Source organism: Sciurus carolinensis, chromosome 12 (genome assembly GCF_902686445.1).
Source record: "Sciurus carolinensis chromosome 12, mSciCar1.2, whole genome shotgun sequence".
Lineage (NCBI taxonomy): Eukaryota > Metazoa > Chordata > Mammalia > Rodentia > Sciuridae > Sciurus > Sciurus carolinensis.
In genome coordinates, this window is record NC_062224.1 from 76,379,365 (window position 1) to 76,385,271 (window position 5,907).

Below are 5,907 nucleotides of genomic sequence, written 5' to 3' on the forward strand. Positions count from 1 at the left end.
AGGGGTATGACGAGGTGCAGCCTGGTTGGTTGTATTCTTCTGCTGGGTTCCTGATAGGGTGCAAATTCGTGCTGGCGGGAAGGTGAAGTTCGCGCCGGCGGGAAAGTGTAGTCCCGGAAGAGAAGCCGTGGGCGCCATAGGTGCCATACTGTCAGAATTATAAGCCAGGAGGGGGGGAGGGGCGCTGCTGCTTATTGTAAAGGTCAGAATGTTCTCCGAATGAGAACTTCTTGGTCCCTGACATTTCCCCTTTCTTATATAAAATTATTGACCATTTTTCGATAGCCATATTTTAAGGGGGTGATAGAGGTTATGTGGCGAGACGGGGGCACAGCTTGCCTGAACAGGTATAGGGCTGGAGTGACAATCCCTCGGGAACTGCGCCTGTCTTAGGTTGTCCGTGGCAGAGCAACATCCTTACCCGTCATTGGATAATGAGGCTCTGGCCCTCATTTCCTGTCTTAGGTTGGTATGAGCTCTCACGAATCTTACCCGTCATTGGCTGTCCAGTTCAGCTCACAGGGGTGATGGTCTTTTAAGATCACCATCGCGATCCATCATCTCCAGTCGATGGTAATGAACCTGAATAGGTTTCGCCTGTATAGCCTCAATTTGAGCTTTAAGAAAAGCCATGATCTTGTTGAATATCAAAGGACCTATAGATACAATAAGCAGCAAGCAAAGGAGGGGAACTAGGAAGGGAAGGAGATAGGGAAGGAGTCCACTGAATCCAGTCCATAGTGGATTATCAGCCAGTGCTTGTCGGCGTTTTTCTAAGTCTTCCTGCAACTGTTTGATCTTGTCCTTAACAATTCCTGACTTGTTGGCATAGAAACAGCATTTTTCCTGCAAAGCCAGACAAATGCCTCCCTGTTCGGCAGTTAGAAGGTCTAAACCTCTCCTATTTTGTAGGACCACTTCTGCTAAGGAATCCACCTGATCTTGAAGATCTTGTATGGTACTTGAGAGTATCTGTACATCAGAAATCAATTGTCTGGATAATTTTGTATATTGAGTAAGAGAGACCCCCAAACCAGCAGTACCTGAGGCCACTGCTGTAGTTATTCCAAGTCCTGCAAGTAAAGGGATAAAGGTGACAGCACGTTTAGCTCGTCCTGCAATGTGATCAATTGTTGGTATAGGAACTGGCTCATCTCCTGGAATAATATCTACATCTGGGAGCAAGGCAGCTAAGACACATAGTCCAGTCCAGTTGGCTGGCAGTTGAGTTTCGCCTTATTACCTCCACAGACAAATACGGTGCCATTAGGGGGGCACAATGGCTGTAAAAATTTGAATGTCTCAGAGCAGTCACTAAATGTCATAATCCCTACATTTAAATCCCAGGTATTATTATAGCCAGGTGAGAAAAAGCAAGTAGTATTGGAAAATGTGAATGGCTGTACCAAAAAATGGTGGAGTCGGTAGACAATTTTTACTGGTTAAATTGGACCATGGTGTATTAGGATAGGTTACATTTCCAGCAATTTTTCTAGTAGGGGTAGCAGCTGAGTCATTTCTATAATCAATTGGAATAGCTAATGGAGCGGGATATCCTAACTGCAAGCAAAGCCAACAATCTGCAGTCAAGGGAGAATTAGACCGATTAAGCAAGGCATAAGTGGCTTCAAGAATATCGTAAGTGGCAGGGTCTATCTCAGAAGGTCTGTGTTTAGGTAATGCTAGTGGGTGATATAAGAGACTAGGATGCAGTTCCTCGTACATCCGTTGAATTTTCTCATAGACTTGTTTGGCTCTATTAGAATCTTGGGGGCCTCCTCCATCAGATACATGTAGGGGGGCTATAGTAGACCAACAAACTGTTTGCCCTACTAAGTCTGCAGGACATGATGCAACACTTAATTTTCCAGGGGTATTAGACCAATCCCCTCCAGTTGATCCTGTATGGGACCTTAACAAGGTGGTAGTAAAATAGATTTTACCCCCTGAGGAACAGGTTTGAGCGGAGGAGTAACAAGAACTATGGAAGGAAGTGTGAAAGGTTGTGCAAGAACAGGGTGCAGGTTTGCCATTAACTGGGGGAATAATTTGTGGTTTTGTGATACAAGACCACTGAGTATGCGTTTCCCAAACTGCGATGTGACTGCCGCAATCTATCTCTTGGCGTTGTTTCGGGAGATTACCAACGTATGATGGCTTGTGATTTGCCTCATCAGTACTCAATATAAATCCTCCCTCACACTTACATGGTTTGTTTCTGAGCTCCAGTAAATACTCACGAGCCGCAGCAGGGTCCTCAAGTCCTGCATGGCTGTGGGAGAGCAGTGAACAGGCAGCCATTATCCAGAGAAGCAATGGTGTGCAGTCACAGGGTCTGTCATTCAGGGGATTTTTCGCATAGATTGTCGGCTGCATCTATAAGAGAGGAAGATTCATCCTCAGGGGGAAGGTTTCCGTCCCTGGGTTGTGGTAAATCATTGACCTGTTTGACCAGGCGTTCTGGTAACCATCTTGGGGCTGCTTGTTCTTGATCTAAAATACAAGCTGAGCCTCGTCCCCAAATGAGGACGGGATCTGGGCCTTTCCATTTATTTGTTAAAGGATCGCGCCACATAACAGATGGGCGAGCAGAATTAGAAGAGGGATGCCAATGTCTGTCTGCGGTCGAATGTCCTTCATTGTCTAGGGTAAGAAAGTTAAGAGCAAATAATGCATGATTAAGGCGATCCCTGGGAGTGGTAAATGCAAGGGAAGAGGCCTTAAGGCGGGTAAGCCAGGTTTTTAAGGTGAGGTGTGCACGTTCCACAATGCCTTGACCTTGAGGGTTATATGGAATTCCAGTAGTATGAGAGATTTGAAGAGTGGCACAAAACTGTTTGAACTTGGTACTGGTATATGCAGGGCCATTATCTGTCTTAATATGTGCTGGCTTTCCCATTATGGAAAAGGCTGAGACAAGATGAGAAATGACATCCTTGGTAGCTTCTCCGCAATGCGGTGATGCAAAAATAAAGCCACTAAAGGTATCTATGGAAACATGTATGTACTTTGTTTTCCCAAATTCAGGAAAGTGAGTAACATCCATCTGCCAAATCTGATTGGGCAGTAATCCTCGAGGGTTAACACCCAGATGTTGAATAGGAAGGGAGACAACGCAAGCAGGACACGCTTTTACAATTTCCCTTGCTTGTTGCCTGGTAATTTTACAGAGTAACCGAAGGCTCTGAGAATTTAAGTGGTGAAGTTTGTGTAAATCTGTGGCCTCTCGGATGGATCCAATAAGAACTGGGAAAAGGGACCGAGTGGCTGCATCAGCCTGAGCATTACCCCGTGATAGGGGACCGGGAAGATCAGAATGTGCTCTAATGTGTCCTAAGAAAAATGGATGTTTTCTAGCCTGAATTAGTTGTTGAAGCTGGTTAAACAAAAAGGCTGCGTTGGAGGAAGCCTTAATGGCGGGTGAAATCTCCAATAGGGGCACAGAATGGGCAATGTAAGCACTGTCTGTATAAATATTAATAGGTTTATCAAAAAATGTCATAAAGACTTGTGTTATAGCAAACAATTCTACAAGCTGTGCTGATGGATAAGCAGTGTCAAAGGTGGTAGGCTGATTATCAACAACAAAGGCTGCACGGCCATTGCTGGAGCCATCTGTAAAAACAGTAAGGGCTTGTGGAATAGGAGCCTTCCGAGTAACCCGAGGAAAAATAAATGGATGTAACTGAGCAAAATGCAAAAGGCGGTCATTGGGAAGGTGGTTATCGATTATTCCCAAAAAGCCTGATAGAGCAATACCCCATTCATCCCTCGTCTGTAGCAAAAATTGGGTTTGATCCTTAGTGTATGGAATCAGAATGTTATCAGGGTCTTTGCCAAAATGTTGTCGAGAAAGCAAGCGACCTTTAATAATGATAGAAGCTACCTGAGCAGGATAGACAGCAATAACTTTAGAGGATGTGGCGGGCAAATGAACCCAGAGCAAGGGGCAACCCTTATTTTTAAAATGTGGATCCCGCTGCCAGAATAGTCCCGTGGGTGTATGAGGGGTGTGTAATATAACCAAAACCAAAGGAAGGTTATAAGATATTTGTGTAACAAATTGTTGAGCGATGGCTTCTGTGACTTGAATTAATGCTTGCCGTGCCTCGGGAGTAAGCTCTCGAGGAGAAGAAGGGTCAGAATCTCCCCTTAAAATATCATTAAGAGGCAAAAGCACATAGGTGGGTAGTTTTAAATATGGTCTTAGCCATTGGATATCCCCTAGTAGTTTTTGGAAATCGTTAAGAGTGTGGAGATGGTCCACACGCAATTGTATATTAGGGATTTGAATTTGATTAGTTTGAAGTTTGAGGCCCAAGTAGGTGTAGGGGTCCTGTGTTTGAACCTTATCAGGGGCTATCTGAAGTCCCAAGGCAGTAAGGGCTTTATAGAGATCCAAATAACAATTGTTAAGATCATAGGTATTAGGTGCAGCAATTAACAAATCATCCATATAATGTAATATATAAACTTGTGGCCACCGCTCTCTCACAGGGTCTACTGCTTGAGCAACATATTTTTGGCAAAGACTAGGGCTGTTAGCCATACCCTGGGGAAGGACCTTCCATTGAAATCTTTGCATAGGGCCCTGAAAATTGATGCGGGGGAGGCTGAAAGCAAAATAGGGTCTGTCATCAGGATGTAAAGGAATAGTAAAAAAGCAATCTTTTAAGTCGATGACCATTTTATAATAGTCCCTAGGAATAGCTACCGGTGTAGGGATGCCTGGCTGTAATGCCCCCATCGGGCGCATAACCTTATTGATAGCACACAAATCCTGTAAAAGGCGCCATTTGCCTGATTTCTTCTTAATAACAAAAATAGGAGTATTCCAGGGTGAGGTTGAGGGTTCCACATGGCCGGCTGTCAACTGTTCCTGTACTAACATGGAGGCAGCCTCTAATTTTTCTTGGGTAAGGGGCCACTGATCCACCCACACAGGAGTTTGAGTTTCCCAAATAATTTTGTCTGCATGGGGTACAGGAGGGTCAGGGATTGACACTAAAAATCCACATACCCAAGTCCAAATTTGTCTGTTTTTTGTATGGGCTGTACAGGCTCAACCTGTCCTTGTCCTAGCCTCCCAAGGCCTGTACCAGGGATAAAGCCCATACGAAGCATTTGATGAGTGACTAAAGAGTCGGGACTAGCAAGAATAACTTTCATTTGGCTTAGAATGTCTCGTCCCCAAAGGTTGACAGGGAGATCAGGAACAACGAAGGGGGTAACGGTTCCTTTATTCCCTGTGTTATCTTTTGTGTCAGTCCAATTAAGCACCCTGGAGCTAACTAAGGGGTTTCTTGACTGCCCTATTCCTTTAAGGTCAGTTAGTGATGAGGTGAGGGGCCATTCTGATGGCCAATATTTTTGAGAAATAACTGTGGCGTCCGCACCAGTATCTAGGATCCCTTGGAATTTCTTTCCTTCAATAAATAAGGTAAGAGTGGGTCTTTTGTGGGAGATAGGTTGGACCCAATACACATCAGAGGAACCTAAAGAGGCTGTGTTTCCTGGTGAATTTCCTGAATTGAGGGGAAGGAGTATTAATTGTGCAATTTTTGTTCCTGCAGGGATGGCAGCTACTCCGTTAACAGCTGTGGCCAGTATTTTAATTTCTCCAGTGTAATCATCATCAATGATGCCAGGGAAGACCTGAACACCTTGTAAGGTGGTAGGAGCTCTCCCAAGAATAAGAGCATACATATGAGGTGGAGGGGGGCCTACAACCCCAGTGGGTATTATTTGAGGTCCTTGCATAGAGTCTAATATTGTATCGGTGGAGGCACAGAGGTCCAATCCTGCGCTGCCTGGGGTAGCACGTTGGAGGGAGGTGATTGTGGAGAAGGACAGGGAGCCTGGATTGGGTTGGGAGTCTGAGAGGGAACAAACCTTATTGCCCCTGGG